The sequence below is a fragment of the Mus pahari genome, chromosome 18, assembly GCF_900095145.1.
Source record: "Mus pahari chromosome 18, PAHARI_EIJ_v1.1, whole genome shotgun sequence".
Lineage (NCBI taxonomy): Eukaryota > Metazoa > Chordata > Mammalia > Rodentia > Muridae > Mus > Mus pahari.
In genome coordinates this window covers 47,079,928-47,103,591 of record NC_034607.1, presented here as the reverse complement: position 1 = coordinate 47,103,591, position 23,664 = coordinate 47,079,928, and the positions used below count along the sequence as shown (strand labels likewise).

The 23,664-nt window shown below is 38.6% G+C and overlaps 1 pseudogene; it reads right to left on the bottom strand.

Moving 5' to 3' along the window:
• Window positions 1-21,188: 21,188 nt before the first annotated feature.
• Window positions 21,189-21,471, bottom strand: LOC110336156 (annotated as a pseudogene).
• Between the last annotated feature and the right edge of the window lie 2,193 nt (window positions 21,472-23,664).

Sequence of the window (23,664 nt, the reverse complement as noted above, 5' to 3'; positions counted from 1 at the left end):
TATGACTTCATAGTATTGACAGATAAATAAATTTTTATACCAGATTTATAAAAATGCAAATTATTTATTTCTGACTAGGTGATTATCTTTAAAATAATGACCTCAGCTGGGCAGTGGTGGCGCACGCCTTTAATCCCAGCACTTGGGAGGCAGAGACAGGTGGATTTCTGAGTTCAAGGCCAGCTTGGTCTACAAAGTGAGTTCCAGGACAGCCAGGGCTACACAGAGAAACCCTGTCTCAAAAAAACCAAAAACCAAACAAACAAACAAAAATAATGACCTCAATATAGAATAAATGATTCAGAGGTAAGTTCACACAGTTATGGCTCACTAGATGTTGACAGTCTTGGGCAGACTAGATCTTTGTAATCTTGATTAGTTACAGTGTGCGAGATGTGGGGGAGGTTGTTTCTGCATAGCTGCACATGTCTCTACAGAGGACAACATTACATTTTAGAAGCAGATTGGGATGGCTGCTTGATTGGGATCATCTGCAAGAGCAATTTCAGGGACCAAAATTCTACCTTCTGAATCAGAACCTTTAGGAAAGGTTCCACACTAGTTCTGATGCATTGAAGGTTGAGTGAATATGGGCTATGCATGGGGAAATGGAGAAATATTTTCCTACAAAATAAATCAAGAGCTTGAAAGGGTGAATTTCAAATTCTACCACTAAGTCAACAAGTTTAGTGTAATTTATAGTCAATTGCTGCCTTAAGAAATTTTCCTGGGGCTCTGTGCCTTGGAGCTAAGGCTGTCACACAGCCCTCTGTACCCAAATCCCTCCCAGAGAGAGTTGGTCTCCCTGAGAGAGTTGGTCTCCCTAAGAGACCACTCCTAAGCCCACAGATGAGACTACCACTTTCACTTCAATAACTGTTCAAAAATGGACCTGCCAGGAGGGCACAGGGCACAGAACAGCCAAGAACTGGATCCTTCTGGTCTCCATCTGTGCCCCAGAACTAAGGCTGTCCCACAGCCCTCCATACGCAAACCCAGCCTGAAGAGAGCTGGTCTCCCCAGGAGTGCTAACACACCTAAGATCACAGGCTCATAGGCCCACAGAAGGGACAAACTTTAGTCATAGACAGTAAGACCAACTAACACCAGAAATAACCAAAAGATGAAAGGCAAGTGCAAAAAAAAAAGCAACAGAAACCAAGGCTACTTAACACAGTTCTCCCAATACTGCAAATCCTAGATACCCCAACACGTCGAAAAAGCAAGATTTGGATTTAAAATCACATCTCATGATGATGATAGAGAACTTTAAGAAGGACATAAATGACTCCATTAAAGAAATATAGGAGAACAAAGGTAAACAAGTAGAAGCCCTTTAAGAGGAAACAAACAAACCAAAATAATCCCTTAAAAAATTACAGGAAAACACAACCAAACAGGTGAAGGAATTGAATAAAGCCATCCGGGATATGAAAATGAAAATAGAAACAATAAAGAAATCATAAAGGGAGACAAACATAATTCCACTTCTAAGAACAAAAGTAAGAGGAAGCAACAATCAGTATCCCTTAATATCTCTTAACATCAATGGGCGCAATTCCTCAACAAAAAGAAATAAAGAACGAAATTAAAGACCTTTTAGAATTTAATGAAAATGAAGGCACAACATACCTAAACTTATGGGACACAGTGACAGCAGTGCTAAGAGGAAAACTCATACCTCTGAGTGCCTCCAAAAAGAAACTGAAGAGAGCTTACACTAGCAGCTTGACAGCACACCTGAAAGCTCTAGAACAAAAAGAAGCAAAGGCACCCAAGAGGAGTAGACAGCAGGGAAGAATCAAACTCAGGGCTGAAATCAACCAAGTAGAAACAAAAGAACTATACAAAGAACCAACAAAACCAGGAGTTGTTTTTTGTTTGTTTGTTTGTTTTTAAGAAAATCAACAAGATAGATAAACCCTTAGCCAGAATAACCAGAGGACACAGAAACGGTATCCAAATTAACAAAATCAGAACTGAAAAGAAACTAAGGAAATTCAAAAAAATCATCCGATCCTACTACAAAAGCCTATATTCAACAAAACTGGAAAAACTGGATGAAATGGACAATTTTCTAGACAGATACCAGGTACCAAAGTTAAATCAGGATCAGATAAACAATCTAAACAGTCCCAGAACCCTTAAAGAAATAGAAGCAATCATGAAATGTCTCCCAACCAGAAAACACCCGGGACCAGATGGGTTTAGTGCAGAGTTCTATCAGACCTTCAAAGAAGACCTAATACCAATACTCTTCAAACTATTCCACAAAATATAAACAGAAGGATCCCTACCCAATTTATTCTATGAAGGCACAATTATGCTTATACCTAAACCACACAAAGATTCTACAAAGAAAGAAAACTTCAAGCCAATTTCCCTTATGAATATCGACGCAAAAACCCTCAATAAAATTCTCACAAACTTAATTCAAGAACATATCAAACTGGTCATTCACCATGATCATGTAGACTTCATCCCAGGGGTGCAAGAATGGTTCAATATATAGAAATCCATCAACGTAATCCACTATATAAACAAACTCAAAGAAAAAAAAAACCCATGTGATCATCTCATTAGATGCTGAGAAAGCATTTTATAAAATTCAACACCCCTTCATGGTAAAAGTCTTAGAAAGATCAGGAATTCAAGGCTCATATCTAAACATAGTAAAAGCAAAATACAGCAAGCCAGTAGCCAATATCAAACTAAATGGAGAGAAACTTGAAGCAGTCCCACTAAAATCAGGGACTATACTGCCCACTCTCTCCCTACCTATTCAGTATAGTACTTGGAGTCCTAGCCAGAGCAATTAGACAACAAAAGGAGGTCAAAGGGATATTACTTGGAAAGAAAGAAGTCAAGGTATCACTATTTGGAGGTGAAATGATTGTATGCTTAAGTGACCCCAGAAACTCCGTCAGAGAACTCTTAAACTTGATAAACAACTTCAGCAAAGTAGCTGGACATAGCATTAACTCAAACTAATCAGTAGCCTTCCTCTACTAAAAGGATAAACAGGCTGAGAAAGAAATTAGGGAAATGATACCCTTCACAGTAGTCACAAATATTATAAAATACCTTGGTGTGACTCTAACTAAGGAAGTGAAAGATCTGTATGGCAAGAACTTCAAGTCCCTGAAGAAAGAAATTGAAGATCTCAGAAGATGGAATGATCTCCCATGCTCATGGATTGGCAGGATTAATATAGTAAAAATGGCCATCTTGCTAAAATAATCCACAGACTCAATGCAATCCCCATCAAAATTCCCACTCAATTCTTCACTGAATTAGAAAGAGAAATTTGCAAATTCGTCTGAAATAACAAAAAGCCCAGGATAGCTAAAACTCTTCTCAGTGATAAAAGAACCCCTGGTGAAATCACCAAGGTGACCTCAAGTGGTATTACAGAGCAACAGTGTTAAAAACTGAATAGTTTTGGTACAGTGACAGGCAGGTAGATCAGTGGTATAGAATTGAAGACCCAGAAATGAACCCACACACCTATGGTTACTTGATCTTTGGCAAAGGAGCTAAAACTGGGTAAGGGGGAATAACATTTGAAATGTAAATACATAAAATAGCCAATAAAAAACGGGAAAGAAAATTTCCTGGGGCACTTCAACAGCATGTGTAAGAGGATTTTAGCCTGTGAGCATGGCATGGCTGACCACCTTTAATCCTGCATGTCTGTGTTCACATGCAAAGAGATTTGAGGCTTAGAATACATCAGCATGAGGGCTGGCTCATCCTGCAAGAAAGACAAAAGGCATATACAAATGGCATCTTCTATGGAAACCCATTCCTCCTCCTTTATCTTACCAGTACAGGAAGCTTTGAGAGAACAGGAAGCAAGCTACTAGCTCCACTCATCGTGACCTGCTCAGCATTTAGAGCCTTTGATCTCTCCATGGTCCTTTTACATCCCATGCCTAACTGCCCAAGTAGTGCCTATTTTTACCTGATCACTGCCATCTTTACCCTTCTCACCGCCTCCCTTCTGATAAAGAATGTCTAGAGGAAATAATAGCATATCAGCTTCAGAACCCTTAAGCCTAAGAGATGAACCATCCACATGGAATTAAATTGTTTCAATGAAAGCAAAGTTTCTTCCTGGGAAGTTTGCATTTCTGTCTAATGTACTATGAGACTTAACAAAGTTCATAAGCTCTGAACCTCGAAAAAATTGATTAATAAAAAATACAGAAAAATAGAAAGATATTCACTAGAGAATTACCCATAATAAGAACAGAAATGTGAAAATTAAATATTGTACAAAAGTATAAAATAATTAAATATATAATAGCACTTTGTATTGTTTATATATGTTTATGACTAGTTTGAATAACAAAGGAAAATGCTTTCATTTAATATTAAACAAAAGTTTAGGTCATGTATTTGTTTATACAAAATTAATTCAACTATATTAAAAATGCATAGAAAAAAGCTTAAAAGTAAATTTACCAAACTATTGTAATGGCATTGTGTCTTAATGATAGAACTAGGTAATTTTATTTTCTACTTTTTGAATTTAAACTCTACAGTATAAATTTACAACTTTTAAGAAACCCACAAAATAGTAAATAATTGAGTTTGTCAAGGCTTATTCCATTACAAAGAAACCTATCTGGATGCAGGCTCCTACACTGGGAGGTAGTTTGTTTCACCGAGATGCACACTTGGTCAAGAGATGTATTATATTGATAGAAGTGATAATCTGCTATCACAAGTACCATCAGTCCAGAGTCTAGGACACTACAGTACATTTTCATCTATATTTGCAGCCCTGTTTTGCTTGTTGATAGTCCCCAAAGGAATTGCTTCCATCATGCACACAGTCCCACAGTCTGACTTTCATATACATGACATTTACAGATTTCTTGGTTTATGATTCTAGAATCCTCTGGCATTATTTCTGTCAGTCTTCATGCATTAGCTTCCGTGCTTTTTCTCCCACATAGAAAAGTGTCAACAAGCTTTGTCATATATTAATATCTTCATTTATGTGAAAATTTGAACCAATCAACAAAAGGTGTTTTGAAGAAAAAAAGTGGAAGGAACAATGTACCATACGTATAAGCAGGAACATAGAGTTCTTTCATTAAAGAGTTTTATAAATCAAAAATAAAAATAGTGTATGCATAAGAAAGTAAATCTCTAATAGAATTATATTGAGTCAATAAGCTAACATTTGAAAATGAAAGTTATAGAATTCAAGGTATTCAGGTATATAGTGAAACAGACACTCATGCACATTGATGACAGGAGTAGAAATTGAGATTTATCTTCTAAACAGACATAACATTATATATACCAGTAGTTCATAAGTAATTTATAGTCTTTGGTTATGCCATGGGTCAATCAGAGATGAAGGGGGAATTTAAGAGGCACACCATACTGGACTATTGGCTACTGGTGGATTCTAGGGGAGAGGCAGTCATTGTCTTCAATTGTATACATAAAGGTGAGTCCATCAGACTCCAATGGACAGATCAAAACTCATGGTCACACAGACAACCCTAATTAAACTCAGTGTGCCACAAAAGCAAAGTATAAAGACATAAATATAACAAGAGATCCGTATGAAGGAGGAAGGGGATAACAGGGATTTAAAAAAAAATAGGAGACAGGAACCTGATATAACTGTCTTCTGAGAGGCTCTGCCAGTGCCTGACAATTACAGAAGTGGATGCTCATAGCCATGCATTGGACTGAGCACAGAGTTCCCAATGGAGGAGCTAGAGAAAGGACCCATGGAGCTGAAGGGGTTTGTAGCTCTATAGGAGGAACAACAATATGAACCAACCAGTATCCCCAGATATCCCAGGGACTAAACCACCAACCAAAGAGTACATATGGAGTGACTCAAGACTCCAGCTGCATATGTAGCAGAGTATGGCCTTGTGGGACATCAATGAGAGGAGAGACCCTTGGTGTTGTGAAGGCTCTATGTTCCAGTATAGGGGAATTCCAGGACAGGGAAGTGGGAGTGGGTGTGTTAGTGAGCAGGAGGAGAGGGGATAGGATAGTGGGGGTTTTGGAGGGGAAATAAGAAAAGGGCATAAAATTTGAAATGTAAATAAGCTCTCTAATAAAAATAATAAATTAAAAGAAAAGAAAAAGAAAAATAGATGTTTGTGTGCATGTGTGTGACTATGCAGGTATATAAAAGAGAGAGACCAGAATGCATATTATACATGTATGAAATTGTCATAGAAGGAAGGTAATAAAAGTGGTAGTGTAGACTCCTCCCGTACAGATCCCCAGTCAGTCCAGTCCATCTGGGGCACAGGCAGTAGAGGTTAGCAGCATCCTGTTTCTTAAGATCTATTGCCAGGGTCTGCCTGCCTCCCCAAGGAATCCTGCTGGCAACAGGGACAACCAGATGGTTAAAAGAACACAATCAACAAGAGCCAGAGCAATATGGTACCAACAGAGCACAGCTATCATACTACAGCAAGCCCTGGATTTTCTAATACAGCCAAAGCACAAGAAGGTGACCTTAAACTCAACTTTATAAAGACGTTAGCGCTCTTTAAAGAGGAAATTAATAAACCCCTTAAAGAAATACAGGAATATGCAATCAAAAAGGCAAAGAGAATGAATAAAACTGCCCAAAAACAGTAAATGGAAAGATAAGTAATAAAGAAAACACAAATCCTAGAGATGAAAAGTCTATGGAAAAGAACAGGAACTACAGTTGTAAGCAACACCAACAGAATACAAGAAATGGAAAAAAAAATCCGTTATTGTAAATACAACTGAAGAAATGGATGCACAAGTCAAAGAAAATGCTAAAAGTAGAAAGTTCATGAATAAGATATCCAAGAAATCTGGAACACTAGAAAAGACCAAACCTATGAATAATAAGAATAGAAAAAGATTCCCAGCTACAAGGCCCAAAAAACATTTTCAACAAAATCGTAGAAGAAAAAAATTTCCAACTTAAAGAAAGATATGAATATTAGAAGCTTACAGAATACAAACAAAAAAATGAATCGGAAAAGAAAATCTTCCCACTATGTAATAATCAAAACACTTAATGTACAGAACAAAGAAAGACTATTAAAAGCTGCAAGGTTAAAAGGCCAAGTAACATGTAAAGACAGACCTATCAGAATTATACCTGATTTCTCAACCGAGAATATAAAAGTCAAAAGGGCTGGGTCTAGTGTCTTGCAGACTCTAAGAGACCACAACTGTCATCCCAGCAAAACTTTATATTATCATAGATGAGGAAAACAGGATATTCCATGACCAACATTAAACAATACCTATCTATATACCCAGCCCTACAGAAAACACTAGAAGTAAAACTCTAATACAAGCTAAGTACACTAAAGAAAACACAGGAAACAAATACACCCCTAGTAAACCAAAGGAAGGGAAGCATACACACACACACACACACACACACACACACACACACACACACATACACACTGACACCAACAAGATCAAAATAAGAAGAATTAACAATTTCAGGTCATTAATATCTCTCAACATCAATGGATTCAATTCCTCCAATAAAAAGACACAGACTAACAGAATAGTGGTCAAAATGGAATCTTTCATTTTGCTGCATACAAGAAACTCACTTCAGCAACAAAGATAGACACTACATCAGAGTAAAGGGCTAGAAAAAAGGTTTTCCCAATGGAAGAGCTAGAGAAAGGACTGAAGGAGCTGAATGGGTTTACAACCCCACAGGAAGAACAACAATATCAACCAACCAGAGCTCCCAGTATCTAAACCACCAACCAAGGAGTACACATGGAGGGACCCATGGCTCCAGCCATTTACATGGCAGAGGATGGCCTTGCTGGACATCAATGGGAGTGGAGGCCCTTGGTTCTGTGAAGGCTTGAAGCCCCAATGTAGGGGAATTCAAGTACAGGAGGCAGGAGTGGGTGGGTGGGTGGGGGTACACCCTCATAGAAGCAGGAGGAGGGGGAATGGGATAGGGAGTGTCTAGGGGGAAATTTTGGGAAAGGAGATAACATTTGAAATGTAAATAAATAATATATCCAATAAAAAATGTCTAAGCATATAAAAAAAAGAAAAAAGAAAAAAGTTTTCCAAGCAAAGAGACATAAGAAACAAAGTGAAGTAGCCATTCTAACATCTAATAAAATAGATTTTCAATCAAAAGAAATAGAAACAGATGAAGGACACTTCAATATATAACAAAATGGATGATTTTCTTGATAGATACCACTTACCAAAGTTAAATCAAGATCAGGTAAACACTTTAAATAATTCTGTAACCACCAAAGAAATAAAAGCAGCCATTAAAAGTCTCCCAACCAAAACCAGTCCAGGGACATATTGTTTTAGTAAAGAATCCTACCAGACTTTCAATAAAAATTATTAATAATAATTAATAAATAAAAATTAATAGTAATTAATAAATAAATTTACTAATTAATAAATAAAATTAATAATAATAATTAATATATAAAATTGTCACTAATAATTAATAAATAAAATTATTACAAAAATAAGAAACAAAAACAAGATTGCCAAACCCACTCTATGAGGCCACAGTCACCCTGATATGTAAACTACACAAAGACTCACCAAAGAAAGAATTTCAGACCAATTTCCCTTATGAACACTGATGTAAAAATACTCAATAAAATATTCTCAAACCAAATCCAGGAACAAATCAAAATCATCATCAAGTACATTTCATCCCAGGAATACAGGGGTGGCTCAGTATACTAAAATCCATCAACCTATCCACTGTATAAAGAAATTTGAAGAGAAAGGTCCCATGATAATATTATTAAATGTTAAAAAGGGCCTTTTACAAAATCCAGTACCCTTTCATGTTAAAAGTTTTGGAGAGAGAGAGAGAGAGAGAGAGAGAGAGAGAGAGAGAGAGAGAGAGAGAGAGAGATCAGGAATAGAAGGTGCATATCTAAACATAATAAAGGCAATATACAGCAAACCAATGGCCAACAGCAAGTTAAATGGAGAGAAACTTAATTCCACTAAAATCAGGGACAAGACAAGGCTGCCTACTCTCTTCCTATCTATTCAATATAGTACTGAAGAATCTAGCTAGAGCAATAAGACAACTAAAGGAGATCAAGAGAATAAAAATTGGAAAGGAAAGAGTCAACGTATTGCTATTCCCAGATGATATGATTGTATACTTGACCCCAAAAATTCTACCAGAGAATTCCTACAGCTGATAAACACCATCAGCAAAGTGGCTAGATACAAAGTTAACTTAGAAATAGAACGGCAGCCCTCCTTTATACACATGGTTAATGGACTGAAAAGGAAATCGGGGAAACAACGTCCCTTACGATAGCCACAAATAGTATAAAATATCTCGCTATAATGCTAACCAAGGACTTGAAAAGCCTGTATGACAAGAACTTCAAGTCTCTAAAGAAAGAAATTGAGGATGCTGTCAGAAGATGGAAAGATATTCTCATGGATCAGTAGGAATAAAATAGTAAAAATTGCCATCTTACCAAACCAATCTACGTATTAAATGCAATTTCCATCAAAATTCCAACACAATTCTTTACAGACCTTGAAAGAATAATTCCCAACTTCATATGGAAAAAACAAAACAAAACAAAAAAAGCAGGATAAAACTATCCTGAACAATAGAAGAATTTCTGGAGATATAACCATCTCTGATATCAAGCTACTACAAAGCAATAGAAATATAAACTGTATGGTATGGGTATAGGAACAGACATACTGATCAATGGAATGGAATCAAAGAATCAGAAATAAATCCACATACCTATGGGCAGTTGGTTTTTGATGAAGAAGGTGAAACAATAAAATGGAAAAATATGGGAAGGCCAGGGCCAAGGAGTGGGAGTGAGTGGGTACAGGAGCAGGGCGGGGGGAGGGTATAGGGAACTTTCGGGATAGCATTTGAAATGTAAATGAAGAAAATATCTAATAAAATAATTAAAATAAATAAATAAAATAAATAAAATGGAAAAAGGAAAACAAGAAATGGTGCTGGCCTAACTGAATATTTGCATATAGAAGAGCAGAATGCAAATAGATCCATTTCTATCACCCTGCACAAAACTCAAATCCAAGTGGATAAAAGACCTCAACATAAAACCAGACACACTAAACCAAACAGAAAAGAAAGTGGGGAACTGCCTTGAACACATTGGCACAGGAGACAAATTCCTGAACAGAATACCAATAGCTCAGGCACAAAGATAAACAATTAATAAATTGGACCTCATGAAAAGGAAAAACTTTTGTAAGGCTAAGGACACCATCAATAGCACAGAACAGCAGCCTACAGAATGGGAAAAGATCTTCACTAACCCTACATCCAGAGGACTAGTATCCAAATATATAAAGAACTCAAGAAATTAGATGCCAACAAACTAAATATTCCAATTAAAAATGGGATACAGAGCTAAACAGAATTCTCAACAGAAGAATCTCTAATGGCTGAGAAAGACAAAGAAATGTTCAATGGCCTTGGTCATCAGGAGAATGCTAATAAATATGAGTCTGGACTGGAGACATGAGGCTGCAAGTGGCCGGCATGCTCTGATTGATTGGAACTAATCTCAGTCAGGCAGACTGCTGCAGTCCAGCAAAGGCCCCAGTTGAGCTAAGATGGGTCCTAACAGCACCATTGCTGAGGGCATATGCGGTGCCTTCTTCATTGGGTAACTGCAACTGAATATTTGCATGTAGAAGAGCAGAATGCAAATAGATCCATATCTATCACCCTGCATACAACTCAAATCCAAGTGGATAAAATACCTCAACATAAAACCAGACACACTAAATCAAACAGAATAGAAAGTGGGGAACTGCCTTGAACACATTGAAATTAGCTCACTTTGCTTGGATTTCCCATCAGTGCTTTCTACCAAATAAAGAACAAGTTTAATGTAGAACTTATACATTTTTATGATCTAAAATAATTTCATGTACAACTTGGATATTAACATTTATTTAAAAGATTAGAAAACATGTTGGGGAGAAAACGTCATTTGAAGTGTACTGTCAGTGAAGTGACTCCAACTTCAAGAAGAGACTTCGAGAACAAAGAAAGAAACAGTTACCTGATTTACAAGATGCTGAAGCTGTTCAGAAATACTTCCTTGAAGAGATACAGCTTGGTGAAGAGTTATTAGTCCAAGGTGACGACGAGAAGGGTGAGGACCACCTGACAAATGTCATTGCTGTGTGTGGACAGCCTGAGCAGCTGCTGCCAGCGTTACAGCAGACTCTTCCACCACCAATATTCCAGATGCTTCTGACCAAGCTTCCAACCCTTAGTCAGAGAATTTTAATTGCTCAGAGCTTGGCTGAAGATAATGTGGAATGACCCAGATACCAACATGATAAAAATTTCAGTAAAATAATTTAACAGTTAGCTTGGAAGCTGGTCAGCTCTGGGGGGAAAAAAGGCAAATTGTGCTGTCATGAACTGTCCCACACTGACATCTCCCAAAGCGAATGTGAACTTTGGTAGATCCGTTGTCTGTTCTATTTATTTTTCCAGTGAAAAGTATTTTGATAGAGCTTTTCATATTATGAACCAAAATATCATGGATTTTGTTTGTTCTTTAGACGTGCAATTCAAATGTAAATACAGCAAGGTATTACTTAGGTAGAAACTCCTGGTGATTTTAAAAGATGGGAAAAGAATGAGAGGAATGGTTGAATAACGCACATTTTTAAAGACTAGAACATGTTATTGTACACTGTAAAATTAGGTAGAAACTCGTGTTTGTGAAAACTGAGCATTAAAATCTTACAGAGATTGTTTTTTACAAAAGTGATTCTTGGGATTCTTTCACCCATCAGAATGGCTAAGATCAAAGCATCACATGACAGCACATGCTGGTAAGGATATGGAACAAGAGCAAGACTCCTCCATGGCTGGTAGGAGTGTAGACTTATACAGTCATTTTTGGAAGTCAATTAGGCAGCTTCTCAGAAAATTGGGAATCGTTCTACCCCAAGACCCAGCTATAGCACAGGGACACTTGCTCAACTACGTTCATAGCAGCTTTATTTGTGTAATAGCCAGGAACTGAAAACAACCTCCGTGTCCCTCAACTAAAGAATGGATGAAGAAAAGGTGGTACATTTACACAGTGGAATACTATTCAGCTATTAAAAAAAAGAACATCATGGAATTTGCATGCAAATGGATGGGACTAGAAAATATTATCCTGACTGAGGTAACTCAGACCCAGAAAGACACATATGGTACATACTCACTTATAAGTGGACATTAGTCATAAAGTACAGGATAGCCATGCTATAATCCACAGACCCAAAGAAATTGGGTAATAAGAAATGCCCAAAGAAGGATGCATGAATGTAACTCATAAGGTGAAACTAAATAGTCCACTGGAGGTGGATGGAGACAGGGAACTGGGTGGGAGAGGGGATGAGGAGGGGAGTGCAGATGGGGATCGGATGTTGGGAGAGGGGAGAGGGAAAAGGTTTGGAGTTAGAATGGAAATTGGCAATGGAAGGTGGCATCTCTGGCTTTAGCTGAAGACCTAGGACTGGGAAGTGTCAGGGAGTTTATGGGGGTGACCTTAGCTGAGATTTCTACCAGCAGGAAACTGGAGACAGAAGTGACCACTTCCCATAGCCAAGTGGGACTCCTATTGTATGGAGGGGAACATCAACCCACACACAAAACCTTCAGCCCAATATCTGACCTAGCTACAAGATGTGCAGGGATAAAGATGGTGCAGAGATTGAGGAAACAGCCAATCAATGACTACCCCAACATGACACCCTTACAGTGGGAGAGAGCCAGCCCCTGACACTATTAATGATATTCTGCTATGCTTGCAGACAGGACCCTAGCATAACTGTCTCCTGAGGAGCTTCATCCAGCAGCAGATGGAAACAGATGCAGAGACCCAGAGCCAAATATCTGGCAGAGCTCGGGGAGTCTTGTAGAAGGATGAGAGATAGAAGTGAGCAAGCCAGAGGGGTCAAGGACAGCTCAAGAAGAGCAACAGTCAACTAACCTGGGCCCGCGAGGGTTCCCAGAGACTGAACCACCATTCAAATAGCATGTAGGGGCTGAACCTAGGCCCCCTAAACATTTGTAACAGATGTGCAGCTTGGTCTTCATGTGGGTCCTCTAACAACTGGAGCAGGGAGAGGGACTATTTCTGACTGTTGCCTAACATTGGATCCCCTTCCCCTAGCTGGACTGCCTGGTTGGACTTCAATGAGAGAAGATGTGCCTTAGTCCTGCTATGATTTGGTGTCCCAGGGTGAAATGTATGGCGATCTTTCCCTTCTCCTCAGACAAAGGGAGCTGTATTTGTGAGAGGGAGGCACTTATGAGGGTAGGACTGGGAGGAGCAGAGGGAGGAGGAACTGTGATTAGGATGTAAAGTGATAAATCAATTAACTAATAAAAAAGAAAGAGTAAAATTTTAAATTAAAAAGAACCACAGAAAGCTTATAAAAATGAGCTTTTATTTTAACCCCAGGTGTAGAGACGTGGGCTGCTTCGGACTGTCCACAGCAGCTGACTATGATTTGCTTTCTGCTTGTGCAGAGGCATGGGTTTGCCAGCTGCTGTAATTGTGAGATGCTTGGACTCTGGGATGTTTTCAGAAAATGTATTAACGCTAGAGTCCCGAGAGGCAGTTTGGATAGTTGTTGGTCATTTATAGAGGTTGGTTGCAGTTTGTTAGTAACTGTGGTCAAAAAAGAAACAAAGGGATAAAAAATTGATTCAGGGATCTCTCTCTCTCTCTCTCTCTCTCTCTCTCTGTGTGTGTGTGTGTGTGTGTGTGTGTGTCTCTCTCATTTCTCTGCTATATATTGTTAGGGATTAAAACTAGGAGGATAAAGATTGGAAAAGAGGAAAGTCCATAAGGTAGCAGAGACCAACTACAAATAAGTAGGTAGATAGGTAGATAGATAGATAGATAGATAGATAGATAGATAGATAGATAGATAGATATAGGTAGGTAGGTAGTTAGGTAGGTAGGTAGGTAGGTAGGTAGATAAATAGATAGATAGATAGATAGATAGATAGATAGATAGATAGATAGATAGATAGATAAGAAGGAAGGAAGGAAGGAAGGAAGGAAGGAAGGAAGGAAGGAAGGAAGGAAGGAAGGAAGGAAGGAAGGAAGGAAGATACATACATACATACATACATACATACATACATACATACGTACATATGTAGGTAGGTAGGTAGGTAGATATATGCGGTCTCACTCTCACGTAGTCCTTCAATTTCTAGGAATCAATCCTAAAACAGTAATAAGAATTGTTCTAGTTATTTAAGGCTTTGCAATAAGCCTTCTAAAACATAGCTCTTTAAAGTAAAAAAAAAAAAAAAAAAAAAGCCAACATATATTTTACTCACAAATCTGCAGCTGTAGCAGAGCTGTGTAAGGACAGTTCATCTGGGCTCCATGTGGCACTTGCTAGGGGCAGGAAGACCGCCTCTGAAATGCTCCACCTGTATGACAACGGGGAGCACGTCTGGGGCTGAGAACCTAGAGTCACAGTTTCTCTCAGTGTTATGGTGCCTTTAAGCGATGGATGTAGTGCAATCTATGTTATTGGAGAGCTGGTCCAAACACATTTATAAAGATCTGAGTTCAGATCCCCAGAAGCCTCATTTTTTTTAAAAAGGCACAGTAGCATATGCTTATAACCCTGGCACTGATGAAGAAGAGATAGGAGAACCACTGAGACTCACTGGCCAGCTAATCTCGCCAAGTGAGCCTGACATTGACCTCTGGCCTCCACAAGTCGGGACATACTTATGTACGTGTGCATCTGCACACATGTGCTTACACATACACATATGGAGTTTTTTAAAGGTTTATCCTGCTGAGGGGATGCCTCAGTTTGGAAAGTATTCATCATGCAAACCTGAAGACTTGAGTTCAATTCGCAGAACACATGTGAAAAAAGGAAAAAAAGCTGAGCATGGTAGTGTGTGCATGTAACCATGGTGCTGTCACATCAGAGACAGGTAGACCCCTGGGACCCACTAGCTACCTAGCCTAGCCTCCTTGGAGAATTCCAAGCCAATGAGAGAAGGTATCACAGGAAAAAGATAAAACAAAAACTCCCATAGTACTTGAGGCAGAAGACCCAAGGTGCTCCTCAGGCCTCCCACACATGCACACATTCTTACACACACAGGTACATACATAAGAAAAGTTATGTTTATAAAGAGTATTAAATAAGAAAAATGTTCGTTAATTGAAATAAATATTGACAAAACAGATTGATTGGTAGATAGAAGATAGATGATAGATAATTGATAGATGAGAGATATGATGGATAGACAGAGAGACATATAGATCATACATACATACATACATACATACATACATACATATATGATAAATAGATACTATAAGTGCTAACACAAAATTATCTAAAACTGAATAGGCCTTTGTTTCTTCAACTGCTCTTCATTTTTCTTTTTTCTTTTCTTCTATATTTCCCTGACATCCTGAAATGTGATGGATGTCCATTTCATCAGTTTCCAAATAAAATGACAGACTAGTCTAGGAGAACCTGCCTGGCCTTCTTCTCCCAGCTTCTGCCACAGAGTAGTCAGCACTTTCACCTGCATTCCACAGCCTCTCATCATCTGGACAGCTCAGGTTACACAGACCTGGCCTTGAGCACACTAACCAAGTGCTCAACCAAAAAGCTGCATCCACAGCCCTCTTTTTGCTTTTGATTTTGAGAAAGTTTCTGTAAGTTATTCAGACTGGTGTTGAATTCAGTCTACAACCCAGGCAACAAGCAAATCTTCCTGCCTCAGCATCTCCAGTTGCAGGATGATCAGCCATTGCCACCAGATCTGGCAGAAGCCCTGACCACTTAGTGACTTTCCTGATACCCAAAAGAAACCTAATTCCACACACTGATGTACTTTCTGTCTGTTCTCACGGTGGACTGTTCTTGTGAGATATTTACTCTATGTTTGTTTTCCCTCAAAACCAGTACCTCCCAAGGACTGACACTACCCTGGCCACAACATTTGAAGAAGGCTTCACTACTGTTCAAACCCATTTACAATGTCTTTTCTCTCTGCTTGTGGACGTTGTACATCGTGGTGCGCACTAGGCTCCGCACCACGATGTACAACGTCCACAAGCAGGCTGGATCTTCTGGTAGTAGCATGTCCAATTTTCTGAGGAACCACCAGACTGATTTCCAAAGTGATTGTACAAGCTTGCAATCCCACCAGCAATGGAGGAGTGTTCCTCTTTCTCCACATCCTCACCAGCATCTGCTGTCCCCTGAATTTTTGATCTTGGCCATTCTGACTGGCATGAGATGGAATCTCAAGGTTGTTTTGATTTGCATTTCCCTGATGATTAAGAATGTTGAACATTTTTTCAGGTGCTTCTCAGCCATTCAGTATTCCTCAGTTGAGAATTCTTTGTTTAGTGAATGAATAACTCTTAATACTTAATACTTAAATGTGTGCACAGAGTTTTTCGAAAAATATAAAAAAGACACTCAAGACATTGAGAGAAAATGTAAATGCTAACCTGAACTTAAGAGGAACAGTTCTGAGAATGCAGAAGAAATCAAGGTTGTTGATTGCATTCTTTACTTCAAACATTACCTTCAAACAACTCGCATGGCATTTTAGGAGTGAAGGGCCCTTGAAGGTATGTAAATAATGATGATTCAGAAGAACATCTCCTGGGCCTTCTGTATCTAAGTGATTTGACAAGGACTCTCTGGAAGCTTTGGAAACAGAAAGGTTGGTTAAAATTATAGACAAGAATCCAGCAGGGGAGGAGCTGCAAATGGGAGGGCACTTGGGCAAATACAGGCAGATACATTGGCATATACACATATGTGCAAATAGATGTGAGGCACAGATAAGAGGTCATTTCTCATATCTACTTTGGAATGTGCTGCTTCTAAATAAAGCAAAGGAATGTTGGCTTTAGAAGGAGATCTTTTCTGTGATAGTCAAAATGATCCAAGAGCTCACTGAAATGATCTTCTGAAATGATCAAGATTTTAAGTAACAGCCAACAACTTCTGCCTTGGGCTAATATGTTCATAAGACATTGTTTACTTAAATCAAATATTTATAGCATTTATCTTTAATCAAAAAATTCAAGCCAACAGATCAGTAATTCTGCATTTTTAATTACTCTTATAAGGGAAATTCTTTTAAATAAAAACACATTTTTACATACCACACTAATTTATTTAAACAGTGAAAAGTCGACATGAAAGAGATGGTTTCTGTTTGTGCTATAAAACTACTAGAACCTTAAATCACCTCTTAATTCTCAAGGAGGAGAGCAAATGAAGAAGTGCATTTCTAGGAATGTGTAAGTGCTGCCTTTGGGTGGGTAGGCAGATCAATGAAGCATACTTTGAGCCGAGTCTAATTCAGAACATTGGAATACCAACCATAATAGAACTCCCTGAAGTTTAGATGAGTGAACAAGGACAGACATTGAATGGATGGGGGGATCCTATAGGATAAAGGGCCAGCATTTTAAACCCACTGCTGGCCTTCCCAGTCCTGAGTTTACAGCTCTGAATTCCCACTCTTGTTTGACCAGCTAGAGTCTGTCAGCAAGACAGCTTGGAATATCTTGTTAGGTGGCTTAGTCAAGAGATTTTTTGATTCTCTCCTAACAACTAACAACTTTATTCTTTCTCCCAATGGGATTCTACACAAACAACATGAAATCATTGTGCAGAAAAGAGCTTTTCTAACTACACTGACCCATGAAGATTCAAAAGAAAATCTCAAGGAATTTCTGATCCTTAGGACTTTCAGGGAATCAATTTCATCTAAAGACTCTGATTAATTAAAAGATCCTGATTGATTACAAATGAGTTGCCTCTGGACCCTGGTTGAGCAATGGGGCCACCTACCCTTCTGAAAATTTTAACCCAGAATTGTTCCGGTCTAAAGGAAATACAAGGACAAAGAGTAGAGCAGAGACTGAAGGAAAGGCCATCCAGAGACTGTCCCATCCAATATGTAGACACCAAATCCAGACACTATTGCTGATGCCAAGATGTGCTTTCTGACAGGAGCCTGGTATAGCTATCTCCTGAGAGGCTCTGCCAGAGCCTTACCAATACAGATGCAGATGCTTGCAGCCAACCATTGGACTGAGCAGGGGACCCCAATGGAGGAGTTAGAGAAAGAACTGAAGTTGCTGAAGGGTATTGCAACCCCATAGGAAGATCAACAATATCAACCAGCCAGACCCTCCATCCCCAAAGATTCCAGAGACAAAACCACCAACCAAAGAATATACATGGAGAGACCCATGGCTCCAGCTGTGTATGTAGCAGAGGACGGCCTTATCTGGCATCAGTGGGAGAGGAGGCCCTTGATTCTGTGAAGGTGTGATGCCCCAGTGTAGGGGAATGCTAGGGCAGGAGTGGATGGGGGGTGGGGATCACCCTCATAGAAGCAGGGGAAGAGGGTGGGATAGGGAGTTTTTGGAGGGGAAACTGGGAAGGGGGTTAACATTTGAAATGTTAAAAAAATTAAAGTTGCCTTGTGGACCCTGTTGCCTTCTCATGCTCCTTTCCAGTTCTTGAGGTCTCTCCCAAAGCAATGTTACTAATTAACCTATGGCTTCAGTGAAGCCATTTAACCGTCCTCAGTCTTACTCATATTCTTGTAAATTAACAATTTAGAGTTCTCAGTTTCTTTTCATCTATTGTGAGTCTTGATGCCAGCCCCTAGATCATGGAACTGGATTGTACCTGCTCTAACATCACTCTAGGTTCCCACAGGGAAAACTTCAAATTGAGTAAAGGATACAACAATCCTGAGGACTTGGGGTCAGATAGAACTAAGGGAACAAGAACTGGTCTAAATAAACACAGTCCATAGGATGTTGGGCTTATTATTGCACAAACTCCTTGAGATGTTAAACAACCTTCCGTATGAGATTATATGGAAGAAGAAAATATGTAAACCATATAGCGTGGCATCCAGTAGTAACTAGTACTGCATTAATATGAGCTCCACATCTCTTTATAACTATTAATACAAGAGAAAGAAGCAAGAAAACACTAACATGGGCTGAAAGTTACTAAAGGCTTGACCAAGGATAACTGGAAAGAAAATGAATAGATGCAGACATTTTATCAAGAAGCATGGTTTTAAGTCACAAAGAGGTCATGTTTTCAGCATGGCATTCCTCATGGTATTTCTAGGTTCAGGTACAACCTTGTCAAAGTCACAGCCCAGTCCTAGCAACAGCCAGCCTACAGCCAGCTTCCCATGGTCTGCTGTTCTTACAGAAAAACAGGGATCATCTTAATCGAAATTGCTTCCCACACCTCCCTAATGAATGGTTCCCATTAACCAAGTCCTTAGTTAGTCTCAAAAAAAGAAAAAGTAATTTCCTAATATTGGTTTTTCTAAGATTTCTTGGAAATGACTCAATGGGGAAGAAAATGCCTTTTAATATAACTCTTTGCCCCTGTAATGACTTTCTGCCTAAATGTAAATTTTATGATTGAGTTAGCTATATTTTCATCATCCCCACATCCTCTCAGTACCTGCACATTAAGCCCCTCCCCTTCTCCTCTGGAAAGGGGGAGCATACCCTGGGTACTACCATCCTCCCTGGCATATCAAGTCACTGCATGACTAGGTATATCCTCTCCCATTGAGGCCAGACAAAGAGACCCAGTTAGGAGAATAGGGTCTAGAGACAGGCAACAGATTCAGGGCCAACCCCACTCTAATTGTTGGGGGACCCACATGATACCTTAGATTTTCAAGGTGCCATCTTATATGTATAGAGGTACATTTTATTATCCATTCTCAAATTTCAGTTTTGTGCCACATGCATGCTTGGTGCTTACAAAGGTCAGAGTAGGTCACTGGGATGCCCTGGAAGTAAAGATATAGTATGTTATGAACTGTCACGTGGGTACTTGGAAATGAACCTAGGTCCTTTATAAGAATAACCAATACTCTTAAATACTGTTCTATCTTTTTAGTCCCCATTTTCAATTTTTCTTTTCTAATTGCAATAATATATTACCAAAGAGTTGAAGCTTAGTGAAAATTGTGGGCATCTAAAACATTCATTCTTTTTTTTCTAACTGACACACCAGCATATGCAGTTCCCCTGTCTCCCCAATCTTTATCACTTCTTATAAAATAATATTCAATTTCTTTCCTTCTGGTTTCTGTTCCTATTAATTTAAAGGACAATATTCTTATCTATAGGCTTCTTGCTGTGCCATAATAATAGAACATGAAGGTATTTCCTAACTTATGATTAGCGTCTGTTGACCAACCTCTTCCCACCTCTTTATGGCTCCTATTTTTCTAGCTGTGGGTAACTACTATTCTTATCTCAACTTCTATGACTCAGTTAGATTTCACATAGGAGTGAGATCATAACGCTCTAGTTCTGACTTGCTTCCCGTTCACTGACACAAATGATAAGATTTTGTCTTTTCATGACTAAATCATGGCATCCACTCTTGATAATTGTGAAAATACTCCTGTGTTTCCCGTTAGTGCTATCATACTTAGAAAGCCTCATCTAATTCCTGTTTACTTAAATGTTCCCATCATGAGTAGGTGTTGGGTTTCATCCATGACCTCATCAACATCTGTGGAAATTATTTCTCCATGGAGATATTTAACATGATCTGCCACCTTAATGGGCTCCCTAATGCTGAAACAACCCTGGAATAAATATCACCTGACTATAATATTTTATTTTCTTAATGCAATATTTAATTTTATGTTATCATTTTTATATCAACAGTCATAAATAACATTGATTTTGCATTCTCTTGTTTGTACTGAATCAGGATTAGGTAGTAAAGTTGCCAGAAATGGCAGATCATTTACTATGAGATAAATTAACATCTATTTCTTTTAATAAGCAAAACCCTTTCATACTTATTGGATGTGACAGAGACTTGATGACAATCATAATAAAATCATCATAATTTCGTGTATTCTGTTGCATTTGCTATGTTTCTTGTTCCTTAATTTGTTTACATTGTTTTTGCTCCTAATTGAAATGTTTTGAGGACTTAGAAAACCTTAAATATTTGCTTTTGTAGCTATTAATGTAGCTGCAGCATATTTTTTTTTTCAAGGTGTAAGAACAAGGTTAAATGCTGCACCCATCAAGGTAGCCCCAGTGCCTGTCAGCGAGGAAGCTCCCCAAGCAGAGCAGACCTCTCCAGTGTCCGGCTTCCTTGGTGTCCTCCACAGGACTATGCTATGTTTGAGGCCTCGGCACAAGGTACCATCGAGGCTTGTGGTGGGGGAGGGGCTGCCTAATTGTCCTTCTTAAACTTGTAAGGCACTCAGTCCAGGATCTGCCGCCAATCCGTGGCCCACACCAGTCCCACGGCACCCACAGTGCCCCACATACTGGCCGTGGGAATCCAGTTTCTGGCCAGTTACCGGTAGCACGGGCCTAGAAACCTGCTCAGCATCGCTTCAGGGTCTCGATACTCAGGGTCACCCCGTTCCGCTGCCCTGGAGCACTACGCATGTCAGCATCTTTTAAATAAGTTTCAATTTAACTATTTCTCCAATTTTGCCTATGTCTACCTGATACAATTAACCTATTTACTTTAATTCCAATATCCTGATTATAACAGTAACCAATAATCTAATTCTGTCTTCTCTCTAATTTTCAGACACACTTTTTTTTTTTTTTTGCGTTGTCACAAGATAAAATATTTGGATTCTAATTTTCTCCATGATCTATACTTTGTTAATTTTCTCTGCCTAGATTTACATATTGAAATTGTGTTAGGAGTTGAGAAGAATCCTTCGGTTGAATTTTTCTCAGTAATCTTATCATTGAACAGAGTGCATCTTCTAGAACCAATGTAACCCATAACATAATAAGTGCCTTTTCAATTTAGTTCATAATTAAATTCTTACATTAAAACTGTGAATTGTTTTTATTTTTCTTCTTGAACTCAATTAGTAGCAAAATATCAGTGCTATTACTCCTTTTTTCCAAGACTCCAGAGGAAAGGATAAACTCAAATCTACAAGAATATTTTATTACAATAAATAACCCTATTGGAATTTTGTCATTAAGAGCAACAAGAACATACTATGTGTCGGTGTGTGAGGGGGCTTTCCAAAAAGCTTTTAATAACATTTCCCACTAGAGTATTTAGACACCATCAGCATTTAATCCTATCTTTTTTGAAACCTATAACCTTAATAGTGATACTCAGAGCTGGCAGCATCCCCAGTCAATTGCAATTCTATTTATTTTTCAATGTCTTAACTTTCAGTTGAATCACCTAACCAAAACACCAGAGCTAAAGGATGCAGTAATTATATAAACTCTTCAAGCAAAACAATTGTAAGTGAAGAGCAGTTACCAAAGAGCTGAGTGGAAGGCCTAATATGCATATGCAAATCCTAAGGCTTAAGCACCAGTGACTTTTCTATCCATACATCTTCTCTTTTGATTTTTTGTATGTTTGTGTATTAATTTTCTATAACTAGGCTCTATAGAATATCTTTCTTAGTAAGATGTCAACCCTTGTATACACCTTACAAGTTAACTTCCACTCAGAAATATACCTAGGAGTCTTCAAACTCCAGTGAAACAAGTGTATAGATAGGACATTCTGGATGCTCAAGAGGGAAGATGCACATGGGAGTGAGGTTCAGAGTCCGGTCTTTTCTTCCCATTTAAGGCACAGACTGTTGGAATTCACTACCATCTGGGCTTTTTACTCTTGCATTTACCAAGAAGGCTTCCAGCACTAACTGTGAAAGAAAATGTCAGGAAAATTTCAAAGACCATCTTGCAGTTCCAGACCCTCTCTTCTAGTAGAATCCTCTGGAAAAAGCAACTGCCCCGACCTTCTTTTCTCAGTATCCTCTTTCCATCCCACTGGGTCACACACACACACACACACACACACACACACATACACACACAAACTATACATTTCCCCAAAGTCCATCTACATAAGCACTTGACCATTTCTCTAAGTTCCCAAGAAACATGCCATTTTGGCTCATCATCTGAGACTAAATCAAGTGCTTCAAAATATACTTCTCAAAAACACGCTGTTGAAGTGGAGGCAAAGAACATGTAATGAAGTTGAATGGAACTCGAATTCCTTTTCAGATTAAAACAAAGCTCTTAACACTGTGGATCATGTTCTACAATGTAAGGAACTGAGTGACAGTGTCAGGAGTAGGTAATGTTAGAATGAAAGACTGTACACGGGCAACAGAAATCTCATGTTCCACCTGTATGGGTATCGAGAGCTTAATTTTATACTTTGACTCTACATATCCTAGAATAAGGAAAGCGGAAACACATTCTCTTATCTAGAGATAAAGAGTTGCATGCAAGATCTGTGCACTCAATAGTTGTGATGAGGTGGTTAGCGCACAAAGGAAACAGAAATGATTCATTCACAGTGATTCACTCTCATTTGCTCTGTAAAAAATAAAAATAAAAAAGTTAAGTACTATGTAATTTCACAGGTTCAAAATCTGTGACCAATTTTTCCATGACGTGTTTAAGAATCACTCAGTGAGTAAAAGTTTCTTTTGATAAAGGGTATAAAAATAATGTTTCTTTTTTATCAATGCTTCTTTTTTCTAAAATAGATCAAATGTCTTGGTGAACAGTCATATCT